Below are 14,838 nucleotides of genomic sequence, written 5' to 3'. Positions count from 1 at the left end.
TGAAGGATGGATGGCACTGCAGCAAGGCAACGTAGATTGTACAGTAAGAAATGGATGTCACTGTGAAGGATGGCACTGTGAAGGATGGCACTGTGAAGGATGGCACTGTGAAGGATGGCACTGTAACAGGTCGTTGTTTAGGGGCATCACAGTAGTGGATTTCATGGGCAGGACAAAGATTTGGCTAACAGCAGAAGGAACAAGTCAGTAGGTGGGTCTGTGTGGGGCATAAAGGTGACCCATTGTGACCCAAGGACCTACCTATTCCTGGTAGGTAGCCCTGAGGACATTCCCATGGGAGATACGGAAGGTCCGGAGACCCTTTTACATTTCACGGCTGGAGAAGAAAGGGACAGACAGTGCAGCACTGTTCTACCCATCAGTCTAGAATACAAGGGCAATGATGAGAGTGATGGTCCGGCCCCACCTTCTACCTATACCGCATATACATTTCTCTCGTATTTCCGGGGCAGGTCCCGGCCTCTCAGCCCCATACATATAAATAGCAGCAGGAAGCGGGCGGACGCTGGCGCGTTTCACTTCACATTTGTTTTAAGAAACTTCCACTAAATTAAACAAATCGGCGAGGACTGGATGGGAAATCTGCATCTCCTCGGAGGTCACCGCGACCTTGAGAGATGGAAACCCACCCGCCGGGAGAGAAAACAGAGCAAAAATAGAGGAACAAATAAACGATAATGTGCGCGGCGTGCCATACTACCCAGAGGGCGCCGGCCATACTCTGCCACTATGTCATTCTGAGCCCCTTTAAGTATTGAAGGAATTGGTCAAGAAAACATGGCTGCTTTCACAAAAACAGCGCTACCCGTGTTCGCAGGTTGTGCACGGTATTACAGCTCAGACTGATTCATGTCAATGAGGCCGACATTCAATATCAGACATAACCCGTGAACAGGTGCGGCGTTGGCTCGGGAAGAAAGCTGTCATGTTTTCTAATCCTGGACAACCCCTTTAAGTGCTAACAAGTGTAATACATAGCGGTAAAGAATTAAGTAGGCTCCTCCCTCTAAAGAAGCTCCACCCTAGTTACTCAGGCTCCTCCTACTAACCAAGTTCCACCCTATCTTACTTAGGCCCTCCCTCTAGCCAAGCCCCACCCTAGTTAGTTACCTAGGCTCCTCCTTCTAACTAAGCTCCACCCTATCATACTTAGGCTTCTCCTTCTCTTCGTACAAGAGGACGAGATGGGGACTTGCGTTTCCAGGTCATTAGTGAACTATGGGGTGGGGTGTCCCTTTAAATTGAGCTCAGTCACTGTAATACGGTACTTCGTAGTTACACAACCGACCGTACATCAGTCTTTGCCTTCTCATCCAGCAGTGTCCACACTCCGGAGAATAAATATGACTAAATATACCATCTCAAATATTGAATCAACTGTAAGTACATAGGAAGTCGTATTTACTGTGGAGAAGGTGATGGCGAGGCCAAGGGCAGATTGTGAGCAACCTCAGAAGAACTCAAAGTCACCATCCGGTCCTATAAAGAGTCCTAGGGTCAGGCTTAATACAGAATTAGCCAGTAAGTGAAGAGATGGAAGGTCCTGTGGTCTATAGAGAGGGTGCTCACAGCAGAAATCAATATGGTCCCCCCCAGATAGTTCAGGCCATAATACCCCAATAGGAGAATCCTGACTTATAGGAGACAAGGGAATCATGACCCCAGGTGCTGTCTAAGAGATGGAAGGTCCTGTGGTCAATAGAGAGGGTGCTCACAGCAGAAGTCAATATGGTGCCTCCTGCTGGTTAAGGCCACAATAGCCCAATAGGAGAATCCTGACTTATAGGAGAGATGGGGAGCATGACCCCAAGGGTTCTCTAAGAGATGGAAGGTCCTGTGGTCTATAGAGAGGGTGTTGATTGCAGAAGTCAATATGGCCCCCCAGCTGGTTGAGGCCATAATACCCCAATAGGAGAATCCTGACTTATAGGAGAGATGGGGAGCATGACCACAAGGGTTCTCTAAGAGATGGAAGGTCCTGGGGTCTATAGAGAGGGTGCTCACAGCAGAAGTCAATATGGGCCCCCCCGATGGTTCAGGCCATAATACTCTATTAGGAGGATCCTAACTTGTAGGACAGAAGGGTAGCATGACTCCCAGAGGTGGAAGGTCCTGTGGTCTATAGAGAGGGTGCTCACAGCAGAAGTCAATATGGCCCCCCAGCTGGTTGAGGCTATAATACCCCATTAGGAGGATCATAACTTGTAGGAGAGAAGGGCAGCCTGACCCCAAGGGCTATCCTCCTCATTTGATGCAATTGGAAAGAGGGCAGGTTCACATGGCACATAGCAATTGGGCCGGTGCAGGAGCGCTGGGGCCCCACACTTCTCATTGGCCCTTAGGCACGTGTTGTCTCCCACTAAACACAGGAAATCTGCATCAAATAAATATAACGGAGGCACGGGGTTAATTAACCCCCCGACAAGGGGACTTGGCGCCACAAGCGCAGTGAGGGCGGCCTGTGCGCCTGGAGGAGACACGTGTCCTCCCCACGGACCACCGCGCTCAAGTTCTGCCAAGCCGGCGTCAAATCTACTACGCCGAAGTAATAGCCTTAAAGGGGAAGGTTCTGAAGACAGACGGGGTCATTTATCAAACTGGTGTACAGTAGAGCTGTCCTAGTTGCCCCTAGCAACCAATCAGATTCCACCTTTTCCAAAGGAGCTGTCCAAAATGAAAGGCGGAATCTGATTGGTTGCTAGGGGCAACTAGGACAGCTCTACTTACACCAGTTTGATAAATGACCCCAAGAGTTTCCCCCCTTCCACTTTTTACTTGCTCGGCCTGTGTGGGCGTCAGCGTTTACTGTAGCTCTGGCATTCTATTCATGCGTAGAAGCTCAGGATATACTATGCTGGAGTTAGTGCCCAGTTATTGTACCGTGGTAGATGATGGAGGAAGGACAGAGAACACAGCAAAGTGCGGTCAGGAGGGACCTGCTACATATGCGCTCCCCTCACTGCTCCTCCGGCACGGACCACCACCCTACATATAAATATCATCCTCGGACGCGCGCCCCAAATCTCAGGGTATTTCTTTTTATAATGTCATAGTATGGCTCCAACAACAATGCTATACTGCTAAAATAATATCGCCATACTATACGGCCATACTACTAGTACTAGAGATACTACCATACAGTACAACACAGTGTCCACATCAAACTGCCATACAGCACATACATAATACTGCCACATAGTACTGACATCGGTATGATGTGCTTACAATACAGACATATTGTGTTTATATAATAATATTGTATAATAATGCACTATATAATGCCGCCATATAGTACTTACATAATACTGCCATATAGTACTTGCATAGTACTGCCATATAGTGCTGACACAATACTGCCATATAGTACTTACATAATACTGCCATATAGCACTTGCATAATACTGCCATATAGTGCTGGCATAATACTGCCATATAGTGCTAATACCATACTGACATATAGTACTTACATAATAATGCCATATAGCACTTAAATAATACTGCCATATAGTGCTGACATAATACTGCCATATAGTGCTGACATAATACTGCCATATAGTGCTGACATAATACTGCCATATAGTGCTGACATAATACTGCCATATAGCACTTACATAATACTGCGATATAGTACTTTCATAATACTGCCATATAGTGCTGACACAATACCGCCATATAGTACTTACATAATACTGCCATATAGTGCTGACATAATACTGCCATATAGTGCTGACACAATACCGCCATATAGTACTTACATAATACTGCCATATAGTGCTGACACAATACCGCCACATAGTACGTACATAATACTGCCATATAGTGCTGACATTATATCGCTATATAGTACTTACATAATACTGCCATATAGTGCTGATGTAATACTGCCATATAGTGCTGAATACTGCCATATAGTGCTGACACAATACTGCCATATAGTACTTACATAATACTGCTATATAGTACTTACATAATACTGCCATATAGTGCTGATGTAATACTGCCATATAGTGCTGACTCAATACTGCCATATAGTACTTACATAATACTGCCATATATAGCACTTACATAATACTGCCATATAGTGCTGACACAATACCGCCATATAGTAAGTAGATAATACTGCATATAGTACTGACATATAGTGCTGACATAATACAATACTGCATATAGTACTTACATAATACTGCCATATATCTTGTCTGTATTGTGGACAAGAATAGACATTTCTACAATGCTGCGGGACGTGCGGAGGGCACACGGCTGATATCCCTGTTTTGCGGATCCGCTGTTTGCGGTCATGCGCATGAGCCCGTCTACTCCGTCTTGATGGATAACATACGCCGGGCACAGGGCTGTATACAATGAGGAGCCTGGCGGGCACCTCCGGGGGTGAAACACACACTCATATATACATGACACAATGTACCGCTCAATAGTACACCGACATCCCAGGATCCACAGCCTCGCATAATACTGTATCTACTCTGATGACCAGCCTCACTCATCTCCCAAAATACTCTGTTATCTCCGCCATGATCACTGCATTCTCCTCCTTTAATACTCTGTGCTGCTGGGGGACCCTACATCCTCTATGTAACTCCTATTCGGTCACCTCCCACAGGGTAAATACACTCTTTTAATCCTCTGGAGATCTCCCATAAGATTAAGACACTCCTCTCCTAAAAGACTCTGTGCTGCTGGAAGACCACGTTCCTTCCATTACTGCAGTATGTAACTCACAGCTTGTGATCTCCGACGAGATCAGCACATTCCTCTTCTGAAATCCTCTGTGCTGCCGGATGACCCTGCTCCTTCCACTGTGTAATTCTCAATCTGTGACCTCGCAATGAGATCAGCAAGCTGCTCTCCTGAAGTCCTCTGTGCTGCTAGATAACCCTGCTCCTTAATTCTCAATCTGTGACCTCCCAGCAAGCTGCTCTCCTGAAATTCTCTGTGCTGCTGGGAACCCCACTCCTTCCACAATGTAAATTCCCTTCTAGACAACACACACTGCTTCTGAAATGCTCTGTGCTGCTGGGAACCCCACTCCTTCCACAATGTAAATTCCCTTCTAGACAACACACCCCGCTTCTGAAATCCTCTGTGCTGCTGGAAGACCCTGCTCCTTCCACTGTGTAATTCTCAGCACTTGCCTCCATCCTCCTCCTCATACCATGACACATGAAAGATGTAGGACAGCCCCCCATATCTCAGCTGCCTGGGCCCCTGTGAGTGTGACATGGATTATTGGGGTGAGTTACAGCTACCCCTCAATGTTCAGGATTTGAGAGGAGTGACCCTTTAATTATGGTGAACTTCCCCTTTAAGAAGAATTAAGCAGATAATGAATAGCCTTTACATAGTACAACAGACAGGAAGACAATGTGTGGCGGACACGTCCTGGACTCGGCTCTCCTCACGGCCATGCTTCATTATGTGAAGTATTCCCCACAGAAGCCATGCAGCGGGGGAGGGGGAGCCAGGAGGAGAATTCACAGATTGCAGCTCTGAAGCCGGATAACCTGACAATAGCACAATGTGGACCCACCGCCGAGTATACAGGGGGTCTATTGTGCCAGAATGGAGGACACAACCTGCCCTGCCGGGGACGAGTGTCCCTCATCTCACCGCATTCCAGGTCCCATTCGCTGTATTGAGATCTATCATATAATGTACACCCTGCACTGACACATTGTAACAAACCCTCAGGACAGGAGAGAGGTTTGACTGGATACATTGTAGCAAACTTTCAACTATAGGAAATATTTGATCTCTGAGTGTAAACAAGAAGCCCTGAGCCATAACTCTAAATCCACCTGCTTCATATGGCGCAGCTCCTCTGACCCGTTGAGGCCCGGACCCCGCCACTGAGCAGTTCTGTGGTGTCCGGCCATGTGCCCTCCATGGATCAGACTTGTTTTTCCAGCCCATCCTACAGATGACGTTTTGGATTGAGACTTGGGGAATTTGGAGACAAGTCATCATCTTGATCTCTTTGTCATGTTCCTCACACTATTTTTGGCACTATGAAAGGGGTACTTGTCCGTTCAGTGGTTAGGTAGGTGGTCACATCCACATGATGCCAGGTCTCAAGGTTCCCTGCAGCACATTGAGACTCACACTGCCTCCACCATAGTGCGCCCGATGCCATCTCTTCTCCAGGTAAGTGACGTACACCCTCCAAGCCGTCCACATGATGTAACCTGGCCATCTTCTTCCCATGGTGCACCTGGTGCCATCTCTTCTCCAGGTAAGTGACGTACACCCTCCTGATGTAATTGTGCTTCATCAGACCACAGACGTCTCCTTCCATTGCTCCGTGGTCCAGTTCTTAAGCTCACTGGTCCATTGTAGGCACTTTTGGCAGTGGACAGGGCTGATTGTGGGCGCTCTGCCCAGTCTGTGGGTTCACAATCCCATACACAAGGAGCTGTGACGTCCTGACCACTTTCTATCACTTTCTGCCTAATAGATCCCGACCCCCGACAGGGGCAGGAAGACCTTCTGCACTTTTAATGTTATGGCTGATCGGCGATGGTGTTGCCCTTTAAGGCGTTGGTGCCAGTCCCCGGTTTTCCGCTAGGCCTTCCTAGGTTTCACACAATATCTGCCTTTTCCGGGAGAGTCCTCCCAGCCGATCGGCAAAACAGGCGGCGCAGCTGGCACCGAGGAGGGGAGCGGCTGCCAAAAAGGAGCCGGAGGAAAGAGGGGGATTGTGCTGGGGAACTGGGGCAGAGAGGAGCGGATGGGTGGGGGCACCATCAATAACCACAGACAAGGGAACAGAGGGGGTGCCACGCCCGGCCCTGGCACCATCACCTCAGCCCGAAATGCTTCCTGGGAAAATCTAAGTGAATAATGGCCCCCGCAGCATACTAATCATGTGAACTGCGGCCAATGGCTACGGCACCTGACACAACGCGATTCAGGCCGCCCCGGCTATTAATACAATGTGTCCATGTAAGGAGCAGAGGCTGGCATATTAAAGGGCAACCCCGCTCACTGCACATGCTAAAGGACAAGGAAAAGTTCAACTTTTTGATACAAGTATGAGTATTGCTTGCTGTCAGTGAATGAGAGCATTCTTCTTCGCACCTAGAAGTTGAAAACCGGTCCGGATCTAATACTTCTTACAGCTGAGGGTTTGTTACAGTAACATCCGTTCTCAGACGATCCTCTGTAACAAGCTAGGAGAGAGATGTGTGCAGCGACAGACGCAGACTGGATACAACTGTAACAAACCCTCAGCGGGGAGACGTTAGGACAGGATTTTAGCCTCTGGATGTAAAGAAAAGTGTTCCCTTTCACAGATGGCAAGCAGACTGCTTAGCCCGCACAGGATTTTCTAGACTGCATGCAATTGTAACAAACCTTCAGCTGTGAGAAGGCTCAGGTCAGGACTCTGGCTTTCAGATTCTGGATGTAAAAAAATAAAATAAATAATTACATTTCCATTCACTGCCAGCAAGCACAGAAGTCTATTAGAAGGTTTCAGAAGCTTTTCATTTCCCCTTGTTGTTGCACCCGGCTGACACCTAATGTGAGCACATACTGGGCTTACAGATTAGTTGTCACCTTCCAGGGTGGCTTCATGACCAGGCGGAAGGGATCGAATTGCGCCGCCACTACCAGCTGCCCCCAGTAAGGTAGGAGGTAGGGGGGTCACATAATCTATGGGGGGGGGGGGGGGTCGATCTCTGGGGTACATGGGGAAGTGATGTCATCACAGTGTGGAAATAATGGGAAGTGCTCAGGTCACCACAGAAGGGACTTCCTCCAGATCCAGATACAAGGTGCATTATCTAATGGTGCAGGTTACACGTCTCCTCGCTATACTAAATCATGCACACAGTGATGTCACAGGACAGGGATAATGCACACAGTGATGTCACAGGACAGGGATAATGCACACAGTGATGTCACAGGACAAGGATAATGCACACAGTCATGTCACAGGACAAGGATAATGCACACAGTCATGTCACAGGACAGGGATAATGCACACAGTGATGTCACAGGACAGGGATAATGCACACAGTGATGTCACAGGACAGGGATAATGCACACAGTGATGTCACAGGACAGGGATAATGCACACAGTGATGTCACAGGACAGGGATAATGCACACAGTGATGTCACAGGCCAGGGATAATAAACACAGTGATGTCACAGGCCAGGGATAATAAACACAGTGATGTCACAGGCCAGGGATAATAAACACAGTGATGTCACAGGACAAGGATAATGCACACAGTGATGTCACAGGACAGGGATAATGCACACAGTGATGTCACAGGACAGGGATAATGCACACAGTGATGTCACAGGACAGGGATAATGCACACAGTGATGTCACAGGACAGGGATAATGTACACAGTGATGTCACAGGACAGGGATAATGCACACAGTGATGTCACAGGCCAGGGATAATAAACACAGTGATGTCACATTCTAGGGGATAATGTACACAGTGATGTCACAGTACAAGGATTTTTATAGCAAACCCGATTCCTGAGAAATGGAATCCACCCTTATGTTGGGGGGGGGGGGGGGCACTCAGTGGTTCCGGTCTCCTGACTCTGGAGGAAAGCTAAGTTAGTTGCTGCCATAGAAACCCCAAATTCATTAATATGGCATCATACACACACCCCAGCCTCACATCAAACAGGAACAAATTCCCAGGTCCTAAAATCCAACTGCATGGTAAATCTCTCCTGCTGCCCTGTCTGTGTGTCAGTGCTCACTGCAGCTCTGGCATTCCGTTCATGGACCAAGAAACCCAGGAGGCACAGGGCTGATGGTCTCTCCCATATAGGGGAATTGCCTCAGTGTATGAAATATAAATAACAATAAAGCATGGTGGGAGTTGTAGTTTGAGGGGAGGCAGCGAGCCCTGGTCCGGCTGCTCTATATATATCCGGGGCTGCGGACGCAGGGCGCGCGCTGTGTATATTTGGTTGCTGAGCAGCTGTACAGGAATGTTAATAGCTGTGATAAAGCTGCAGCATCATGGAAGAGAGCGCGGCGCAGTAAATCTGCGGAAGAGACCAGTGCTATATACAAGGGTCCGCCGACGCTCTGATCTCTGCTCCGCAGGGAAATTTATAGCCACAGCCGCAAAATCCACCGGCAATGTAACAAAGCTGCAGCCGTGGACAAGGCGCAATCCTCTCCGCTGTCACCGGACCGTTCCATAACACAACTGCTCAGAAGGCAATTCCCTCATGTTGTGTCTGCTGTGACCCTCCCGCGGGAATTCTGTTTACAGCGTTATGGTGGTCCACAGCTGCCACTAGGGGGCCCTATCTGTATACAGCTGTATACTGCTCCATACAGGGGCCCTATCTGTATACAGCTGTATACTGCTCCATACAGGGGTCTGATCTATATACAGGTGTATACTGCTCCATACAGGGGTCTGATCTGTATACAGCTGTATACTGCTCCATACAGGGGTCTCATCTGTATACAGCTGTATACTGCTCCATACAGGGGCCCTATCTGTATACAGCTGTATACTGCTCCATACAGGGGCCCGATCTATATACAGCTGTATACTGCTCCATACAGGGGTCTGATCTATATACAGCTGTATACTGCTCCATACAGGGGCCCTATCTGTATACAGCTGTATACTGCTCCATACAGGGGCCCTATCTGTATACAGCTGTATACTGCTCCATACAGGGGTCTGATCTGTATACAGTTGTATACTGCTCCATACAGGGGTCTCATCTATATACAGCTGTATACTGCTCCATACAGGGGACTGATCTGTATACAGCTGTATACTGCTCCATACAGGGGTCTGATCTGTATACAGCTGTATACTGCTCCATACAGGGGCCCTATCTGTATACAGCTGTATACTGCTCCATACAGGGGCCCTATCTGTATACAGCTGTATACTGCTCCATACAGGGGTCTGATCTGTATACAGGTGTATACTGCTACATACAGGGGTCTGATCTGTATACAGCTGTATACTGCTCCATACAGGGGTCTCATCTGTATACAGCTGTATACTGCTCCATACAGGGGCCCTATCTGTATACAGCTGTATACTGCTCCATACAGGGGCCCTATCTCTATACAGCTGTATACTGCTCCATACAGGGGTCTGATCTGTATACAGGTGTATACTGCTACATACAGGGGTCTGATCTGTATACAGCTGTATACTGCTCCATACAGGGGTCTCATCTGTATACAGCTGTATACTGCTCCATACAGGGGCCCTATCTGTATACAGCTGTATACTGCTCCATACAGGGGCCCTATCTCTATACAGCTGTATACTGCTCCATACAGGGGTCTGATCTGTATACAGGTGTATACTGCTACATACAGGGGTCTGATCTGTATACAGGTGTATACTGCTCCATACAGGGGCCCTATCTGTATACAGCTGTATACTGCTCCATACAGGGGTCTCATCTGTATACAGCTGTATACTGCTCCATACAGGGGCCCTATCTGTATACAGCTGTATACTGCTCCATACAGGGGCCCTATCTGTATACAGCTCCATACAGGGGTCTGATCTGTATACAGCTGTATACTGCTCCATACAGGGGTCTGATCTGTATACAGCTGTATACGGCTCCATACAGGGGTCTGATCTGTATACAGCTGTATACAGCTCCATACAGGGGTCTGATCTGTATACAGCTGTATACGGCTCCATACAGGGGCCCTATCTGTATACAGCTGTATACTGCTCCATACAGGGGCCCTATCTGTATACAGCTGTATACTGCTCCATACAGGGGCCCTATCTGTATACAGCTGTATACTGCTCTATACAGGGGTCTCATCTATATACAGCTGTATACTGCTCCATACAGGGGACTGATCTGTATACGGCTGTATACGGCTCCATACAGGGGCCCTATCTGTATACAGCTGTATACTGCTCCATACAGGGGCCCTATCTGTATACAGCTGTATACTGCTCCATACAGGGGACATATCTGTATACAGCTGTATACTGCTCCATACAGGGGCCCTATCTGTATACAGCTGTATACGGCTCCATACAGGGGCCCTATCTGTATACAGCTGTATACGGCTCCATACAGGGGCCCTATCTGTATACACCTGTATACTGCTCCATACAGGGGCCCTATCTGTATACAGCTGTATACTGCTCCATACAGGGGCCCTATCTGTATACAGCTGTATACTGCTCCATACAGGGGTCTGATCTATATACAGCTGTATACGGCTCCATACAGGGGTCAGATCTGTATACAGCTGTATACTGCTCCATACAGGGGTCTGATCTATATACAGCTGTATACTGCTCCATACAGGGGTCTGATCTGTATACTGCTCCATACAGGGGTCTGATCTATATACAGCTGTATACGGCTCCATACAGGGGCCCTATCTGTATACAGCTGTATACTGCTCCATACAGGGGCCCTATCTGTATACAGCTGTATACTGCTCCATACAGGGGTCTGATCTGTATACTGCTCCATACAGGGGTCTGATCTGTATACAGCTGTATACTGCTCCATACAGGGGTCTGATCTGTATACGGCTCCATACAGGGGTCTGATCTGTATATGGCTCCATACAGGGGCCCTATCTGTATACAGCTGTATACGGCTCCATACAGGGGTCTGATCTGTATACAGCTGTATACGGCTCCATACAGGGGTCTGATCTGTATACAGCTGTATACGGCTCCATACAGGGGTCTGATCTGTATACAGCTGTATACGGCTCCATACAGGGGTCTGATCTGTATACAGCTGTATACAGCTCCATACAGGGGTCTGATCTGTATATGGCTGTATACGGCTCCATACAGGGGCCCTATCTGTATACAGCTATATACTGCTCCATACAGGGGCCCTATCTGTATACAGCTGTATACAGCTCCATACAGGGGTCTCATCTATATACAGCTGTATACGGCTCCATACAGGGGTCTGATCTGTATACAGCTGTATACTGCTCCATACAGGGGTCTGATCTGTATACAGCTGTATACGGCTCCATACAGGGGTCTGATCTGTGTACAGCTGTATACGGCTCCATACAGGGGTCTGATCTGTATACAGCTGTATACTGCTCCATACAGGGGTCTGATCTGTATACAGCTGTATACTGCTCCATACAGGGGCCCTATCTGTATACAGCTGTATACGGCTCCATACAGGGGTCTGATCTGTATACAGCTGTATACTGCTCCATACAGGGGTCTGATCTGTATACAGCTGTATACTGCTCCATACAGGGGTCTGATCTGTATACAGCTGTATACTGCTCCATACAGGGGTCTGATCTGTATACAGCTGTATACTGCTCCATACAGGGGCCCTATCTGTATACAGCTGTATACGGCTCCATACAGGGTTCTGATCTGTATACAGCTGTATACGGCTCCATACAGGGGCCCTATCTGTATACAGCTGTATACGGCTCCATACAGGGGTCTGATCTGTATACAGCTGTATACAGCTCCATACAGGGGCCCTATCTGTATACAGCTGTATACTGCTCCATACAGGGGTCTCATCTATATACAGCTGTATACTGCTCCATACAGGGGCCCTATCTGTATACAGCTGTATACGGCTCCATACAGGGGTCTCATCTATAGACAGCTGTATACGGCTCCATACAGGGGCCCTATCAGTATACAGCTGTATACTGCTCCATACAGGGGCCCTATCTGTATACAGCTGTATACTGCTCCATACAGGGGTCTCATCTATATACAGCTGTATACGGCTCCATACAGGGGCCCTATCAGTATACAGCTGTATACTGCTCCATACAGGGGCCCTATCAGTATACAGCTGTATACTGCTCCATACAGGGGCCCTATCAGTATACAGCTGTATACTGCTCCATACAGGGGCCCTATCTGTATACAGCTGTATACGGCTCCATACAGGGGTCTGATCCGTATACAGCTGTATACTGCTCCATACAGGGGCCCTATCTGTATATGGCTCCATACAGGGGTCTCATCTATATACAGCTGTATACGGCTCCATACAGGGGACTGATCTGTATATGGCTGTATACGGCTCCATACAGGGGCCCTATCTGTATACAGCTGTATACGGCTCCATACAGGGGTCTGATCCTCTAAAGGGCTGTATACTGCTCCAGCTAGGGGACCTAATCTCCAATATACAGCCATATATACCTCCAGTAAAACTTGGGGGGCTGGTCCCATATAGAGCTGTATATAACCCCAGCTAGGGGGATCTGATCCCATAAACTCCATAACCCCTGTACATGGCTTCTTTTAGGGGGCCCTATCTACATCCACCTGTATTCCTCTATTGTATAGGGTACTGCTGTGCTGTCAGTGCATACAGCTGTATACAGATCTGCCCCCTAGTGGTGGCAATGAGCAGCCACGATTTCCCTAGGATGTACATGGTGGGTAATGTAGGAAAAGTTCTCTGTACTAAATAAATGCAGAACACAGAGAAATAGAGAAAATCATCAAGATACAGTATATAGCATCGTTATGTTCTCGAGGAGGAGGAATCTCGCGGGGACGAGTCTCTGCTTAGAGATTTACCTGAAAACGAGAAAGATTTATCTCAATAATTAGAGAAGGTTGTGAGAGGAACATGAGGGAGTCTGCACCATCCACAGGAGAGAGGGCCGAGGAGATAGAGACACCGCTGAAGAGGACCTGAAGATGTCCACCACGCACTGCCCCAACTAAGGACGGTGCCCCCTATGAGCCCATAAGGTGTACTCCGACTGTCGTGAAACTAAAACTCCCAGCATGCTAATTTTACTTCTACTGAAGTTCAGAGAACAGCACGGCAGGTTTGCATGTTGGGAATTGTTGGCCCAGTTAAAGTGCAACATTTTTCCCCAACGTCACCACTGCCATCATCCTAAAGAATGACAACCAGCTGCATTGCATCCAATGTGGTCGCTTCGTGACCTGCAAGTTGCCGCAGCCAGAAGGAAACACGTCACCCCCTTCTGGGTGAACCATAGCAGGGCTCCCCTTCTCCAGGACCTCCACAACGCCACCAAAAGACTGCTACAAATATGGTATACAGGCATTCGGCCCTCGTCTAGTCTACAAAGTACATTGACAATGCTGCACCCGGTGGCCATATGTGGTACTGCTGCCATTCTACAGTTCCAATGGTGAACAGTATAGGGATTATATACTTGGACTGTTGCCGATCACCCACTGCACGTCTCAGGAGAGGCCTGGCCGGTCTCAGAGGAGCGGCAGACACCCCGCCACCTTCTGTTTGACTTACACCATAAATGGAGAATTATTCACATTTTTTTATGGGGTAGAATTCTCAGGGAAGCGGAGATTATATCTCAGATTATTAGGCGGAAAATGTTTATTTCTGTCCCTTTTTCCAGTTAATCTGCTCCACAGACCATTAAACCTGTTAATAACCGCCGTACGGAGAATGTGGGCCAAAAGCTGCTGAGCTCTCATTTGTGAACTGCAAACTGCTTGCAATACTCCCCTGTCCGCTTCCTTTCCTGCCATGACGCCCCCTCCCCACCTCCACGCGTCTGATTAACCCCTACCAGCCTGGAAACAGTGGATGTGTTCAAATAACTAGAAGACATCTAAGGTTCTGGAGACGTTCTGGAGACCATTCCGACGTAACGCTGATACAAACTGGGCCGTGCCGGGAACTTTATGGCGTGGGCTTCCATGGCCAAGCAGCCGCATGCCAGGCGTCGGATGGGGCGGTGTAAAGCATGGCACCGCTGGACTCTGGACGTCTTCTGTGGAGTGACGGATCCCACTTCGCTATCCGATGGACGAGTCAGGGTTTGGTGATGCCAG

The 14,838-nt window shown here is 48.2% G+C and overlaps 1 protein-coding gene across 7 annotated transcripts in view; it reads right to left on the bottom strand.

Moving 5' to 3' along the window:
- The window catches only part of GRAMD1A (GRAM domain containing 1A), a 147,597-nt gene that overhangs the window by 66,688 nt on the left and 66,071 nt on the right, over window positions 1-14,838 (bottom strand). Inside the window, exon 1 of one of the 7 annotated variants that reach the window (XM_044282537.1) lies at window positions 13,579-13,597. The exons of the other annotated variants lie outside the window; for them this stretch is intronic. The gene's annotated coding sequence lies outside the window, so the exon portion shown is untranslated. Of the gene's footprint in view, window positions 1-13,578; window positions 13,598-14,838 lie in introns of those variants that run through there. 7 annotated transcript variants of the gene reach the window in all.

This window comes from Bufo gargarizans, chromosome 2, assembly GCF_014858855.1.
Source record: "Bufo gargarizans isolate SCDJY-AF-19 chromosome 2, ASM1485885v1, whole genome shotgun sequence".
Taxonomy (NCBI): domain Eukaryota; kingdom Metazoa; phylum Chordata; class Amphibia; order Anura; family Bufonidae; genus Bufo; species Bufo gargarizans.
This window is presented reverse-complemented; position numbering and strand designations above follow the sequence as displayed.